The 17,520-nt window shown below is 44.3% G+C and overlaps 1 protein-coding gene and 1 long non-coding RNA gene across 5 annotated transcripts in view; both read left to right on the forward strand.

Moving 5' to 3' along the window:
• The window catches only part of msraa (methionine sulfoxide reductase Aa), a 321,830-nt gene that overhangs the window by 17,939 nt on the left and 286,371 nt on the right, over positions 1-17,520 (forward strand). The window lies entirely within an intron of this gene.
• On the forward strand, positions 9,617-10,843 carry LOC137321785 (uncharacterized). The gene is made up of 2 exons (XR_010962902.1): positions 9,617-10,228; positions 10,393-10,843. It is a non-coding gene; the product is annotated as an uncharacterized lncRNA (long non-coding RNA).

A 17,520-nucleotide genomic window follows, 5' to 3' on the forward strand; every position in this document is an offset into this window, starting at 1 on the left:
GGGTGCAGCTGGGTTAGTGAATCTGCGGAGAGGTGGTGTCTAGTAATTAATTCTGGACATTTCTTAATTTCAAGTTTATATTATTCAGCATGGAGGTATTGAGCCGTGGAATATTTTCCATCCGCCCCCCCGCCCCCCCAACAAGAGTAGTGGAACATAATACAATATCGTTTAGTATAATTTTTACAAAAAATCTGAATAGGGGTCAGTGTTGGGGCCACTTTTTTGAATAGATTTTTGCATCAGTGTTTACCAACGACAATTGAAGTGAGAATGTAGGTGCACTAGAAGAGGGTTGTTAGAGATAACTGTAGGAAAGGAGTTGGTTGTGGAAAATGTAGCAGAACTTAAAGTGGATATGTTACTGATACTGGGTCCTGATAGTGTGCACCCTAGGCTGTCGAAAGAAGCCAGAGAGGAGATAGCAAAGGCTCTGACCCCAATTTTTCATTCCTCTTTAGACATGTAAATTGTTCCAGGGGACTGGATGATAGTCAATTTAGCACTCTGTGCAGGTAACTATAGACCAATTAGTCTAACCACAATTGAGTGCTAAGTCTTGGGGCCCGATTTTAGCACCCGCTCTCGGGTGCGTTCTCGGCGGGGGGGCTCGAAAATTGCAAAATCCAGGAGCGGGACTGGATCGCGCCTCGATCCCGCCCACTTCCGGGTTCCCCGCGGGGGTGCGCGCGCAGCCCCCGCTGGTGGGAATCCCGCAGGCAATTAAAGCCAGCGGGATGCCACTTGACGCTATTTACTTTGCTATTTCAGGTCATTAACTGACCTGATTAAGGGACTGTGTGTGATTTTTGAGCAACATGGGACTGTTTCACACACTGGGGGAAACACTCCCAGCTGGAATGGACGTGTTGCAGCTGTCAGCCTGTGGCAGCTGCAAAGGTCCATTTGACAGGTTGGGGGGGGGGGGGGGGGAGACCCTCACCCATTGCAGGAGGCCACTCTGTCACTTGGGACTAAGTTTGGCCTCCACCACCCTCCTCCTGACGGTCAAAGTCACCAACCTGCACACTTACCCCGGGGTCCGGAGACATGTACCTACCTTGCGGACCCCCTCAGAAGTACATCTTGCGGATGGGGGCCGCCGTAGCTGCAGTCATGACCTCCTCGGAGGGCGAACAGCATCACCAGCCTCACCAGCCTCGCCATCCACGCCGTCCACCTCTGACACGTGGAGCTCCACAACACAGTGCTGTGACACATCCACCTGTACAGCAGGAGGGAGGGCTACCGCAGAGAGAGATGCGTCGCAGAGGGCACTACCCTCGCCACAGGGTCCACAGACCGAGGCGCAGCCTCCTGGACCTCTCTGAGCAGCAGTGCACACGGAGGCTCAGAGTCACTCGACATGTAGCCGTGGACATCTGCAGCCTCGTTCATGCCGAGCTGCTCCTGGCTGGCCCGTGCACCATCTTCCTACCTGTCGGTGTCAAAGTCACCACTGCCCTCCCGAACTTCTCCTCCGCATCCTTCCAGGGTGCCACCGGGGACATCGCCGATGTCTCTCAGTCGTCTGCGCAGAAGAGCCCTGCAAATACACCTACACCCACTCTGCAGTGACACAATGGGTGGCATCAGTGGTGGGTCCTCATAGTGATGCCCAGGAGTGGGCTTTATTGCACAAACCGGACAGGATTCGCGAAGACATGGCAGTAGTGGTGCCAATAGAATGTGTGATGTGAGTTGTTCTGAAATTCAATAGAAGTAACAACCATGACAAACCCTCAAACACCCTTGTGCATCCCCTTCATGCTCACGACACGTTTGCCTTACGCTGCCTACTGCACATATGTGATGCATGCCCTGTGGCTGCAGCACAGGTGGTGGCAGGTTGAGTGAGGCTGACCGTGAAAGAGATGCACGAGAGGGTGAGTATGAGAGAGCCATGAGATTGTATGAGGATTGGGTTGAGTGGTAGTGGTGGGATGAGTACTGGCGAGGTGAGTAGGTGCAGGTAAGATGAGGATGGGGTTTGAGTGGGTATGAGGGGTGATGTGACAGAGTAGTGTTGGCAGTGCCGAAGGAGATGTGGGGTGGGGGCAGTGATGTGGCAGACGGAGTGTAGGGGAAAGACTACGTGTACTCACTGTGGCTGACCTACTGAGGTCATTGGACCGCCTCCTGCACTGTGTGCAGGTGGGCGATATGTTGGTGGCGCGGGTGACCCCCTCTGCCACCTCGAGCCAGGCTTTCCTGGTGGCTGAGGCGGGCCGCTTCCTCCCGCCCGCCGGGGGGAAGATCTCTGTCCTCCCCCTCCTTCTCACCCCATGTATTGATACCTGGGGTGAGGGATCATTAAACTGGGAGCAGCCGTCCCCCTGGGCTGCTCCATGCAGTCATCTTTGCTATTGGTTGCAGCATCTGTCAGTGGAGGACTGCCCCTTTAAATAGAGCGCCTCCAGCTGACAGATCTTACTGCGCATGCGCAGCCTGCCCGACGCGCAGATCAGCAGCGGGGAACCCGGAGGAGCAGGTAAGTGGATCCAATTAGTGCGTTGCCTGCTGCGATCGTGCGGGAAACCCACTAATTTTACCGGGCGCGTTACCAACGCACCCGCTTGCCCATCCGCTGGGAACCCGCACCCCTAGTAAAATCGGGCCCTTGGAATCTATAATTTGACAAATGTGTTTGACAAATGTAATAGAGCTTTTTGAACAAGTGACTGTATAGATGAAGGGAATGCAGTAGATGGAGTATATATGGATTTCAAAAGACACTCTAAGGTCTCTCACAGGAGACTTGTTACAAAATTCAGCCATATGTATAACAGGAAATGTAGCAGCATGGATAGAAAGTTGGTTGTCAGACAGGAAACAAAGAATTTGTATTCATGGATGTTGCTTGGATTGGACAAGAGTTGGAAGTAGGGGTCAGTGTTGGGGCCACTTTTTTGTTCTCTCTCTATTTATAAATATCTGGCGCCCCCGCCACTTTTAACAGTTTCCAGTTTCCCGGCTCTAATCGTCTCCTTTTCACCATGGACGTCAAGTCTCTCTACGCCTCCATCCCTCACCAGGGTGTCCTGTGGTCCCTCCGCTTCTTCCCTGAATGGAGGCCCAACCAGTCCCCATCCACCACCACCACCCTCCTCCGCCTGGCTGAACTTGTTCTTACATTGAACAACTTCTCCTTTGACTCCATTCACTTCATCCAAATAAAAGGTGTCGCTATGGGAACCCGTATGGGTCTGAGCTATGCCTGCCTTTTCGTGGGATATGTGGAACATTCTTTGTTCCAGTCCTACTCAGGTCCCCTCCCTCACCTCTTTTTCTGGTGCATTGATACTCTGTCGGTGCCGTTTCCTGCTCTCGCCCTGAACTGGAAAATTTCGTCAACTTTGCTTCCAATTTCCACCCTTTCCTCGCCTTCACATAGTCCATCTCCGACCCTTCCCTTTCCTTCCTCGACTTCTCTATCTCCATTTCTGGGGATAGGCTGCCAACCAATATCTACTAGAAGCCCACCGACTCCCACACCTACCTTGATTACACTTCCTCCCATCCTGCTTTCTGTAAGGACTCTATTCCATTCTCCCAGTTTCTCTGTCTCTGTCACATCTGTGTTGACAATGCCACCTTCCACACCAGTGCTTTTGATATATCTTCCTTTTTCCTCAACCAAAGATTCCCCTCCACTGTAATTGACAGGGCCCTCGACCATGTCTGTCCCATTTGCCACATTCTGCTCTCACCCCTTCCCCTCCCTCCCAGAACCATGATAGGATCTCCCTTGTCCTCACCTTCCACCTCACCAGCCTCCACATTCAACGTATCATCCTTCGCCATTTCGCCACCTCCAGCAGGATGCCACCACCAAACACATTTTCCCCTCCCCTCCCAGCATTGCGAAGGGACCGCTCCCTCCGCAACACCCTGGTCCACTCTTCCATTACTCCAAAACCCGCTCTCCTCCCCACAGCACCTTCCCGTGCAAGTGCAGGAGATGGAACACCTGCCCTTTCACCTCCTCCCTTCCCACCGTCCAGGACCCCAAACACTCCTTCCAGGTGAAACAGCGATTTACTTGTACTTCTTTCAATTTAGTATACTGTATTCGCTGCTCGCAGTGCGGTCTCCTTTACATTGGGGGGACCAAACGCAGATTGGGTGATTGCTTTGCCCGTTCAGTCCGCAAACATGACCCTGACCTTCCGGTCGCTTGCCATTTTAACTTTCCGTCCCACTCCCACTCCTACCTCTCTGTCCTTGGCCTTCTACACTGTTCCAATGAAGCTCAACGGAAGCTCGAGGAACAGCACCTCATCTTTCAAAATGGGAAAATTACAACCTTCCGGTCTCGACATTGATTTCAATAACTTCAGATCATAACCACTGCTCCCTTTTTTTCGGACAACATGTGCTGGTAATGTTTTTTTTTATTTGTTCATGGGATGTGGGTATCGCTGGCAAGGCCAGCATTTATTGCCCATCCCTAATTGCCCTTGAGAAGGTGGTGGTGAGCCGCCTTCTTGAACCGCTGCAGCCCGTGTGGTGAAGGTTCTCCCACAGTGCTGTTAAGAAGGCAGTTCCAGGATTTTGACCCAGCGACTATGAAGGAACAGAGATATATTTCCAAGTCGGGATGGTGTGTGACTTGGAGGGGAACGTGCAGGTGGTGGTGTTCCCATGTGCCTGCTGCCCTTGTCCTTCTAGGTGGTAGAGGTCGCGGGTTTGGGAGGTGCTGTCGAAGAAGCCTTGGCGAGTTGCTGCAGTGCATCCTGTGGATGGTACACACTGCAGCCACGGTGCGCCGGTGTTGAAGGGTGTGAATGTTTAGGGTGGTGGATGGGGTGCCAATCAAGTGGGCTGCTTTGTCCTGGATGGTGTTGAGCTTCTTGAGTGTTGTTGGAGCTGCACTCATCCAGGCAAGTGGAGAGCATTCCATCACACTCCTGACTTGTGTCTTGTAGATGGTGGAAAGGCTTTGGGGAGTCAGGAGGTGAGTCACTCGCCGCAGAATACCCAGCATCTGACCCACTCTTGTAGGCACAATATTTATGTGGCTGGTCCGGTTAAGTTTCTGGTCAATCGTGACCCCCATGATGTTGATAGTGGGGGATTCAGCGATGGTAATGCCGTTGAATGTCAAGGGGAGGTGTTTAGACTGTCTCTTGTTGGAGATGGTCATTGCCTGGCACTTGTCTGGCGCGAATGTTACTTGCCACTTATCAGCCAGGCAATGACCATCTCCAACAAGAGAGAGTCTAACCACCTCCCCTTGACATTCAACAGCATTGCCATCGCCGAATCCCCCACCATCAACATCATGGGGGTCACCATTGACCAGAAACTTAACTGGACCAGCCATATAAATACTGTGGCTACAAGAGCAAGTCAGAGGCTGGGTATTCTGTGGCGAGTGACTCACCTCCTGACTCCCCAAAGCCTTTCCACCATCTACAAGGCACAAGTCAGGAGTGTGATGGAATACTCTCCACTTGCCTGGATGAGTGCAGCTCCAACAACACTCAAGAAGCTCGACACCATCCAGGATAAAGCAGCCTGTTTGATTGGCACCCCATCTTCCACCCTAAGCATTCATTCCCTTCACCACCGGCGCACCGTGGCTGCAGTGTGTACCATCCACAGGATGCACTGCAGCAATTCACCAAGGCTTCTTCGACAGCACCTCCCATACCCGCAGGCAAATGGGAACAACACCACCTGCACGTCCCCCTCCAAGTCACACACCATCCTGACATGGAAATGTATCGCTGTTCCTTCATCATCGCTGGGTCAAAATCCTGGAACTCCCTTCCTAACAGCACTGTGGAGAACCCTCACCACACGGACTGCAGCAGTTCAAGAAGGCTGCTCACCACCACCTTCTCTAGGGCAATTAGGGATGGGCAATAAATGCCGGCCTCGCCAGTGACGCCCACATCCCATGAACGAATAAAAAAGAAGCTCAAGCCTGCTTCATTATCTGAGAGGTTGCGAATGGAACTGAACACTGTGCATTCGTCAGCGAACATCCCCATTTCTGACGTTAAAATGGAGGGATGGTCATTGATGAAGCAGCTGAAGATGGTTGGGCCTAGGACACTGCCCTGAGGAACTCCTGCAGCAATGTCCTGGGGCTGAGATTGTCCTCCAACAACCACTACCATCTTCATTTGTGCTCGGTATGACTCCAGCCACTGGAGAGTTTTCCACCTGATTCCCATTGACCTCAATTTTACTAGGGCTCCTTGGTGCCACACTCGGACAAATGCTGCCTTGATGTCAAGGGCAGTCACTCTCACCTCACCTGTGGAATTCAGCTCTTTTGTCCATGTTTGGACCAAGGCTGTAATGTGGTCTGGAGCCGAGTGGTCCTGGCGGAACCCAAACCGAACTGTTCTGTTGCTATTTACAGCTCTTCTAGACCTATCTTTTGCTTCTTTTCTTGTCCCATTACCACCCTCCTTGCCTTGCACCATCGTCTTTTTTTGTCATTTAATCACTCCTGTCCTCCACACTATCACAGACCTTTCCTTTTTGTTCTTTCCTCTCCCGCTTTGCCTGGTTCTGTACTTGCTTAAAAACTGTTAAATCTTTAACTTCTTCCAGTTCTGATGAAAGGCTATTGACCTGAAATAGTAACTCTGTTTCTTTCTTCACAAATGCTGCTTGACTTGCTGAGTATTTCCAGCATTTTCTGTTTTTATTTCAGATTTCCATCAATAATTTTGATTTATAAATATATAAGTTGATCACTCAACATGTGCGACAGGTGAGAAGACTGAAATGGGGTTAGAGAGTGAAAGATAATTGGACCAGGGTGTGCATAATTCAGTCCCCACTTTAAATCAGGCGGTTTCTGTCATGGGTGGCCGATTCGTAATGCCAGTTGTGTGCCCAGGTGACATGTTGAAAATCTACTCCAGTGATATAGACTTCGTCATAGGGAGCATGATATCAAAATTTGCTGATGACCCAAAAGTTGGGGAATTTAGCAAACGTGAAGGGGAACTGTGAAATATTTCAGAAGGACATAAACAGTTTGGTAGAATGGGCAGACAGAAAAGTGAGCCATTATGCGTTTTGAGACGAAAAATGAGAACTAGGAGTATTCCATCATTAGACAGTCGCCTAAGGGTGTGAAGGAACATTTGAGACCTAGTTGTGCAAATACATAATTCCTTAAAAGTGCAGGTAGAAGAAGCCATAAAAAAGACCAGTAACATTTTGGATGTTATAAATAGGGGTAAAGAATACCAGAATAAAGGGGTTATGATCAGTTCGTACATGGCAATGGTTTAGACCAAGTTAGAGTACATTGTGCAGTTTTGGACACTCCGTTATAAAAAAGACATCCAAACCATTGAAAGCACATAGCATAGATTCACCAGAATCAGAATAAAAAAACAATAGCTATGGAGAGAGACTTGAGATACTTACAAAACCTACTTCCATTGGCGCAGAGAAGGCTACGAAGCGATTTAGAACCATAGAAGTTTGTACCAAAGTAGGAGGCCATTCAGCTCCTTGTGTCTGCATAGGCTCTGATCCCACCGTCTAGCATTGTAATATATGTTTTTAAAATTCTGAAAGGTTTTGATGGTGAATAGGGAAAGATGATTTCCTCTGGTTGGGAATTGGTGATTGGGGTGGGGGTGTAATGGTTATCAGTTTAAATTGTCATGAAGAGAGTGAGGAGAGTGGTTAGGAGAAATTTCTTTATGCAGAGCTGTGATAGCATGCAATGCTTTCCAGCAGAGATTAATAATGCAGAGTCTAAAGTACCTGTTAAGGGAAGAGTAGATAAACCTTTGAAGCAGATGATGATACAGGGCTATGGGAAGAAAGCAGGGCAGTGGGATTAGTTTTGGATTGCTGTAGCAAAGAGAGGACAGGGATATGATGGGCCAATGGCCTTTTCTATACTGTAAATTTCTACGGTTAGGAATGTTATAGGGGGAAGTATAGATGGATGATCCATTTGGGGTAAAATTCAACTTCGGCGGAGGCACGATATGGACAGTAGCAGATCAGCCGCCGTCCTACACTCTGTCCAAATCCAGTGGGGTGTATGATGGGCTGCTGATCTGCTACCGTACGTTTTGCACCCCAGCTGAAGTTGAATTTTACCCCCATTTCTTAATGCAACAATGATTCCTGTACCGCGGGGATTGTAGAAACGCTATCTTTGGAAAACAATGGACCAGGCATAAATAATGGAGGTTGTAAGAGTAGGCAGATAGTTGAAATTTTGCCTGGCTGCCTTTAGGGGTCAGAGAGAAATATCTGTCAGGAGACTAAATAAATGACTAGAATCCATGATAGGACAGATCATATATGCCATGGAAGGAATGGGGTGGATGGGTTGAATTAGCTTTTCTTGTTCCATGAATTCTTATATTTAACAGACAATTTGTCTATTGGCATTTATGAAGAGTAAGCACTTAAAGCACTTAAAAATAAAATTGTATATGAAGATATTTCCCCAAAAAATAACTTAAAAAAAATATTATTAATTACTTTTGTTAATTAATTAATTATAGTTTAAGTAATTATTTTAGTAAAAATGTCAGTGAAAACATGGGCAATTATAGAACCAGTAAGTGTGTTAAAATTGTTAATGTATTGGGTTAAGGTTCATATGGAGGTTTTAACTATCCCCTATCTAGTGACATTGCTTAAACACACAACAATACTGCATTCATTTTATAGCAATCTAGGTTATTAAATAAAACTTTTTAGTGAAATATTCTAGAAGTGGCTGTTTGTTTTAGAGAAAATGTGGTTTCATTCAGAATGACTTCAATTTCTGAGTTAGAAACTGTATTTAAAAAAAAAACACAGGTAAGGTGTACACCTAGATTCAACAATATTTTTAGAAATGATTTGAGGCAACTTGTTTGTTTTTGACTTACTTTTATTTTGCGTTTGAACGAACAGAATTTTAGAAGCTGTAGCAAACTTTTTTTGCTGTTGCTTGTCCTGTGATATGGCTTTTAATCCAAACAGGGTGTGATACCTCATTTGTATCTTGAAGTCACTTGAACAGACGCCCTTTTTATACAGCTGTAGTTTGGCTGAAGGTTCCCTCTGTTTGTGTTTGTTGGTACAGTGACTGCCCACTGTAGTGCGCAGGCTGCTGTATTGAGCTGTTACTGCAGTTTGTACACTGTGATGCCAACTGTCTCTGTTAAATGCCAGCATGCAAAAACAAAGAGCTTTTGTAAATCATAAAAAGCAAAACACTAATTTATGACCAACTCTCCAGCTTAATTGTATTTAGGTGTTGATTTGATAGGCATAAGTGTATTTTATTTTAAATTAAATTGCTTAGCTGATACTGGCATTGTGTGCTGCTTTTACAAGTGCTAAGCATATATCTTTATATCTGGTTAAAATAAAAATAACAAGGTTGCTAAATAATTCATCCAGTTAGAATACGGATGACCTTTTTAGGGGTTGGTGGGAGATGCATAATGAAGCGAGCTAATGTTAGAACCAGCTATAATTGTACTATATGTAGGTGCTGATATGCTGGTAATTACAATTCTGTGTGCAAGGAGTTCAGTAAGATACATGGATTCTTTTATGAAATAAACATGAGAGGATTGCCACTCTGAAATTACCCAGGATGCTTTGAGGGTAGAGAGAGGAGCTGGTATTAAGGAGTCTGCCCACTGGTTGGCCACCAAAGTACTCCAAGCTGCAGGTGGTGCTTGTGTCGCGTGTGGACATTTCCAGTGAGAGAGGGGGGAGAGAAAGAGAGAGAAGGAGAGAGAGTTCTGTGCGCCGAGTGATTTCTAGTACTTCTGAACTCTTTTTTAAAAAAAAGTATTGAATAAAAAACTTTCAGTGGCATGTTATTGCACAGCAGATTGGTAAGAAAAAAAACATTGAAGCTTGTGAGGAAGTTGGCAGCTGCAGACTTGAATCCTGCCAGAATCCGGTGGCAGCTCGGTTGATCTTGTTTATTTCCGAAACGATCCAGGAAGGTACCTTTTGGGAGCTGGATTAGACAGACTGGCACTGGCTGGAGCGATGCCAAAGATGCTTGGGAAGGGTGCCATGCTGAGAGAGTGCAAAGAAAGGCAGGCAATACTTGGCACAGCTGAATTGAAACGGCCTCCTTTGTTTGCTTGCTGTGTTGTTTCTCCTTCCTCCCCTCCCCCCCCCCCCCCTCGCTAAGGAGTGAAGTGCCATGGGGCAAAATTACTGCTACAGGACTGACATTTTGAACTTTTGTTTTCACAGGCTCGGGAAATGAATGGTTAGTGTGACCATTTAAATGTGCTCTGACTGTCCGTTTTTAACTGGTAACTGTTAATCGTTGTTTCAAAGTATAAGCTTTTCAGTGTAGGCGAATGTGCAAGCTTGATATACTGATTGATTATTTTTTGTTTATTATTGGCTGCATTGCATTCATGGAGGCAGGTCAGACAGCTTGGATGGTTTTCAGAGCCGCTGCGTGGAAAGATGGCGATGGATTATTACAGACAGGGTAAAGAAGGAATTTCTTCTGTTTGGCATGGAGTCTGAGCTCAAATATGTACCAGCAACAATTGCAGCGACGATGCCCAACATTCGTTGTGAACGTTTATCCACGTCAAAAATTCCAACTATGCGTTTTGTTTTTCCTTTGTCAAGGAATGCGGATAGTTGTGAAATCGACAATGTGCTCAGTATTTTCTCCATTGGAATTTAACTTCATTTGCTTAAGAAAGGCTTGTGACGAAGTGCAAAAAATCATGTTTTTATCACATTGGGGCTGTGATGTTAGGCTGAAGATGTGACTTCACTTTTCACTGGAGTTTAAAAAAAATCTTTTAGGCCTGTACTCAAATCTATAAATGATAATAAAAGTGCCTTACTTCAGTTTCTGTTATTCTCATAACCTCGTCATTTTAAGTCATCATTTGCACTTTGCTATGGGTGATTTATATTTGAAACTAGCCAAAAATCACTTTTTGATCTTGAATTTAATTAAGTAGATTGTTGAAAAAAGGGATTCTGTATCTTTAAATTTAAGGTTATAATAAATTTTTAGAAAATCTTTTGAAGTTTAAAGATGAAACCTGACTGTTTTAAAATGTTCTGTACAAACCACAAATCTGGATCTTTGTAGCAAGTGAGGTGAATTCTGTATAAATGAGATTTTATTGAAAGTCAACCCTTTTAAAATGTGATAGTATTCAAAATTAGTTCTTCATCTGTGCAGATTGGCACTGCTGATTAACTTAGCTGGATGTTTGACTGGCTTGAGAAGCCATTGGCTTTGAAAGTATTTAAAAAATTTGGCCATTTATGCAGTGGTTTAAGTGGCTAATATTTGAAAATATTTTCAGGTTCTCCTATTTGCCATGTGCCAATATCCGTTTTGTAAACTTATGTCAACAAGGTGATGTCACGGATGTGTTGATACAAGCACTGAGCATCAGTTACTACTTTTGAGGAGGAGATACTGTAATAAACAGGAGCAAATATTAGTAGCTCGATAAAAGGGGTCAGGTGGGACTCAGCCTCCACTTCCTTGAGCCTTTTAAAAACTTTTTTTTATGTATAGTCTGTTTTGAAGCTGAAATGAATTGGGATTATAATGTTTTATTAATCTAGGTGAAAATAATTTAACAAGGTCCTGGGGCCGTGCAGCGTAAAGTTCATAGTTCCATTGCCATGTCTAATTTAACAGATCATTGAGTGGATGGCCCTTGAATACTAATTCTTTCCATCTGTTTGATGTGGTTCTGGTGGCAAAGTGTATGGACAGCTTTTAAATCTGATGATTTACTTTGATTTAATGCATTGACAATTTGAACACTATTTGTGGTGTTTATTAGACTTGAGTTGCAAAAGTGCCATGTAGTGGAGGTGGTATAATGATATATGGCCTATTGAATTTAGAATATTGTAAAAGAACATTCAGGCATCTCTATAGGTATTCTTACTAATTTGTAATATTTTTATTCATCAAATGCTTTTTGAAAAAAAAATGAAATGGCTGTACTACAATGGTCCAAATTTCCCATCCAGTAAGTACATCAGTGCATGTTGAATTGGGAATGTCTCATTTGATGCACCTGCTACTTACAGATAATGAGTAGCTCCTGTTTTATGTACTATAATGTACATTAGTTTTATGAAGGGCATCTCTTTTTATTGTTCTTCTGTAAGTTTGAATTGTGCATTAGGCACTGTTGAATATATTCAACATATAAATGTTCGATGCAGGACAAGTACTGGTTGGGCTTTTGTTTGACGTTTTCCTCACTACTGCAGCTCATTTACTTTGCCAAGCTGCTGCTGCTGACAGCCCTATGAAGTAAACAAGATGGCACTGTTATCTCTAGGGTGTCCAAGATCCACCACAAGAGGTGGCTCCTGCAGGCGCTTCAGAAGACATCGCTGCCCCAATAGTAATGCAAACTTTGTTAGAAGCAGAGGTCGGGTTTCCTAGGCACCTGGCACTCTGCAGTACCTCACCAAAATGGTCATTTTCCATGTGTGTTGGAAGGCTTTCAACTATGTTGAGCATCACATCTGACCCTGATCCAGCCTTCACCTGAAGTTCAAACAAGGGTTCGCTGGATAGTGACGAGCGGGAATTCTGGAGGATTTCCCCCTTTTATATCCTGGGCTGTTTTGGCCAATTGTAGCATATCCAATCCTGAGCTAACTTCACATAAACTGGGAATAACGCCTGGGGCTTTTCTGGTCATTAGGGAAACTCAAGTGCCCCTTTGGGTGAGCCAACAAAGTGGTTTTATGTTTACCCATAAGCAGCTTCCCGAGCCACTTGGCATATAACGACAGAAATATAGTTAGGAATCTTGTCAGGTACTTCATTTATATTGGAGTTATCTGACTTGTACTTACCTGCTTCCAGCGATAGTGGTGTAATTTGAAGGAGGTGATGACTTCAGAGTGGGACAACGACAACAACAACTTTCATTTATATCGCGCCTTTAACGTAGCGAACTGTCCCAAAATGCATGAGGAAAAATGGATGCTCAGCTAAAGAATGAGATGGGTGACTAAAAGCTTGGTCAAAGAAGTGGGTTTTAAGGAAGGTCTTAAAGGAGGGCAGTGAGATTGAGATGCGTAGGGGTTTAGGGGAGGGCATTCCACCTTGAGTTCTGCTATTTTTTTTCAGAACTAATTCATTATCAATAGTTATCTCTAGCAATTGTTCCACATTGTCTTCTGGTATTCCTACATACTCACTTCCACCATCATTTGTAAAAACCGACGCAAAATAGTTATTTAATATCCTCACCATACCTTCATTACTGAGCAGTCCTGCCAATTTTTAACTATTTTACTTTTTATACACTGATGAAAGCCATTATTTCCTTTTATATTATCAGCCAGACACTTTTTAAAAAAAAAATTAAATCTTGTTTTCTCTTTTACCACCCCAACTTGTAGTCAATTCTATCACACTCTCACTGGAAATTTTTTTTTGATAACCTTCATTTTAAATTCGCACCCTATATCTCAAATCCTTTGCCCAACACAAGACTTTCTTGGCCCTAAATTCTCCATGCCCATGCAAAACCTTTGTCAAGTCCCCCAATCATGCTCCTCTTCAAGGAGTAAAGTCCCAGGTCAGACCATCTTTCTTCATAGCTCAACCCTTTAAGTTTAGGAATCTGCCTCAGAGACCTCTTTTTTAGACTCACTCCAATAATTCTACATCTTACTGACAAAACTGAACACAGTACTCCCAGACGTGGCCAAATCGTGTGTTCTAGACTGTACTTCATAGAACTCATGTATAATGAGAGTGGAATCTTATTCTATGGACATGCAAAGGCAGAGGCAAAAGTGCTTGTAGAGCAGACTTCAGTTTAAAGGAATGGTTATATCAATATTTATTTTTTAGGAATAAACAAAAAGATTTTTAACCGAACTTTCTCTGAAATTTGTTTGTCAGCCATATATGTGAATTTAACTGTATGTATCAAAGTAAAATTTAATTGAAACTGGTGCCTGGTGCTCAGCAGGGGTGGGATATGGAATGAGACCAGAATCTAATTATTAACTTTCACAGGAGCAATGAATCCAGGCCAGACACAGCTAATGCAAGTTAGTTATATTAAAAACAAAATGTTTTTCAGAATTTTATTTATACATGCTGGTAAAGTTGTAAGTTTGCAGAATTAGCAGGAATATGTATTGATGCAGTCCGCCCATTGGCATAGTAGTATAGTAGAATCACACGTGTGAGGATCAGGGTGTTTTATTGGTAGTATTATTAAAGCATATTTGGTCATTCTACTTCCTATACTATTTTCCCCCAAGCCAATCTTGGCGAGAGATGTCCGGTGTTATTGTGCTCTTAGATTTTTAAAAAAAAATTGAAATGTTCAGTTCTTAAGCCGTCTCTAGCTTGGTATTAAAAAAAAAAGTGGCATTTTCAAGTTTTTGCCATTATTTTGAGAGTACGTGGCTGAGGGGGATCTTTGGAGGCAAGAGCAAGTGAGGCAGCTCTTAGTGTGCGATGGACAGATGTCTGGATACACGCTTCCTCTGTGGGGTGCTGACAGGTATTTCTGTTTGACCTGGTTACATCAATGTTGTGACCATAAGGATTTTTATTCTTCTGGCTTTTGATTGGCTAACGAGAGCCTTTGTAGCCATTTTTAGATAAATTGCACCCACTTCTAAAATATAGGGTTAATAATATCACGGGGTAGAATTTCTGTAGGTTCCCTGATCTCCTGCCAAAACTTCAGCAAAAGATCAGGGGAAACTCCAGAGAAGCGGCACAAACAGCTATTTAGGCAATTTCTCCAGGACTTCTGCCGATCTTCTGCCGAAGTTGGGGTGGGCGATCAGGAGATTCCTCGTGGAAATTTCAGCCACACGTTACTAATATGATTGGCCTGAAGCTTTTGATCTATTTGTTGTAACTTCTGGAGAGACTGAAGAAGTAAACACAGACATTTAGTACTTTTTATTTAAAAAAGGAGCAACCTAGTTTAAGTGGTAAGAACCATACAGCAGGGAACTGCTAAAGTTGAAAAAAGAATAGGAGAAAAGACGGACTAAATCTAGAAGATGATGCCAAGCTTGAGTTTCAAAAGCCTGTAAACTGTAGGAGTGAGGGATGATTGAGGAAGTTAAGTATTTCATAGTTTCCAGGACTTGAGATAGGTTGAGTTCAAGTAGGAGATTGTTTTCGAAATATTAAGCAAGCAGCCAGGAAGAAGTGTGTGCAAGACTGTATATTTGGAGCTTAGGGGGAACAAGAGAGAGAATTTCCAGAGGAGCAGTGATAAGATGGAGAAGAGGAAAATTGCAATAGACAGAAGGAGCTTGGGAATAGAGATGAATAAAGGAACACCTATAAGATGATATTTTTGTTTTTTATCTAGGAGATCGGCATTGAAGTCTTGGACAGACTTGGGCTTTTTAGAGAGCTAAATGTTGTTGAGAGGAAAGGAAGTGCATGTTAACAGAAGAAACCGAGCTTCTTAGAGGCAGCATTAGCAATGGAAGAAATGTGGGTCTTCCATGTGCAATCAGAAGAGGTAGTAGCCTGGATCCTCTGATCGGACGTGAGCCAGATTGGAAATAAGGTGGAGCATGAGTTGTGTCTCTCCAACGTGGTGATCACTGACCCCACTATAATTTATAGTCAGCCTCATTATAATATTTTGGTTGGGCTCCAAGCATCAGAAACAGCTCTTGATCGGCAGCTTGTCAATTTTGGGGTGACAAATAGCGTGTTGCTGAAAGATTTAAAGACCTCCAGCAGCTTAAAGGGGCAGATGGCATCAGTATTGTTTTATGTTGAAGAAAAGGCCTGAGATTGCAGAATGGTTGCTGGGTCTGCGGAAGAACTTCTACGTGCAAAGGATGGTAGAAGTTTGGATCTCTCTTCTGCAAACGACACTTGATGCTAGTGCAATTGTTAATTATAAATCTGAGATTGATAGATTTTTGTTAACCAAAGGTATTAAGGGATATGGGACTAAGGCAGGTATATGGAGTTTGGTCACGGATCAGCCATGATCTCATTGAATGGCGGAACAGGCTCGAGGGGCTAAATGGCCTACTCCTGTTCCTATGTTCCTAGGGCAGAGACTGTCCATGTTTTCTGATACTGCTGTGAGAAGTCAGGCAAAGAAAAGCAATGGTATGGAGTGCTGCAGGACCCCAAGTAATGCTGCCTAGGGATAACGGAAAGAGACTCGGCAGGATAATGAGTACCAACTCCACGAACCAGTGCATGGCCAGTGCAAAAAGAACTCACTTGGTCAGCCAAAATAATGGAAGCCGATAACACCCTTCCAAGAATGCACTGTACATGTCTGCTACTTGCATCCGCCTTGCCATCACACTCTGTTTTGGTGGTTTAATGGCCTTGACACCTTAGTCAGACTAAATTGCAGGACACCAACTGATCAAACAAGGCACCAGAAGCATGCTTTTGACATGCCAATGGTGTGCTCAACAATTACTCTAGGTTATGAATGGACTTCATTAGACCAGTGCTCAGTTTGTGTCTTAGATCTGTGTCCCGGGCCATGGTGGCAGAGCAGTGCCGTGACTTCCTGAAACCGTTCTGAGACTTGCCTTTCTAAAGAATGTTAATATGATGGACTGCCTTTGAATGAAGGCATTCTGGGCACTCTTGAGGGAAGCAAGCATTTACTCGAATGATATACTCTTGGTAGCAGACAAGTTGCACACTGATAGAGTGGAATCCTTTCCTGTTGAAGGAGGTGGTAGTATTGAGCAAGGAAGCACTTATGGACACATTAGTGTGACCTATGACTCCTTGGACCTTGTGGAATCCTGCCATTCTGCAAAATTGCAGTGCCCTATCACTTTGGTACCGATTGTCCAAGTGGAAGGAGATGCTCTTGCAAATAATGCATCTGTGAATTGCTTAGTAAATTGGTTTGCACTTGTTACTGATGTCCCTAGTAACTGCCTGAAATGAGCCCATAGCATAAAAGGTAGAGGTGGTTGTGACCTCCTGCCCACTGTCAGTGGGCAGGAGAATGGCATAGTTAACCATGTCAAAGACTGCAGAGGTGTCATGGTGGACAAGGAGCAATAAAGCACCTCAGCCACAGTCATAAAGGATGTTATTTGTGGCTTTAGCTAGGTGTGTTTCGATGCTGTTGGAAGGACATAAAATGGGGACCACAATGGGCCCAGACTGAAATGAGGGAAATGGTGGTGGCCCCACTACAAATGGTACAAATGCAGATGTCAGAATAGTTTTGAATGATGGAGCGAAAGTTCCAGCACTCTGGTTTTGGGTGTTATCGGTGCAAATTGAATAGCAATGGTAGGACTCCCAAAAATATTAACCACTTCACCAATATCTTTGAAGGAAACGGATATCCACAAAAATAGGAGAGGCGAGCAATTGGTGGCAGTACCTCCAACGTGAAGCCCCAAGCCTGCATGAAGAAAATGACCCTGCAGATCATGTGCTACAAGTCCACTGAGTCCATTGGAGAGATGTAAGGAATCTTACAACACCAGGTTATAGTCCAACAGTTTTATAACCTGATGTTGTAAGATTCCTTACATTTGTCCACC

The sequence above is a fragment of the Heptranchias perlo genome, chromosome 5 (assembly GCF_035084215.1).
Source record: "Heptranchias perlo isolate sHepPer1 chromosome 5, sHepPer1.hap1, whole genome shotgun sequence".
Taxonomy (NCBI): Eukaryota; Metazoa; Chordata; class Chondrichthyes; order Hexanchiformes; family Hexanchidae; genus Heptranchias; species Heptranchias perlo.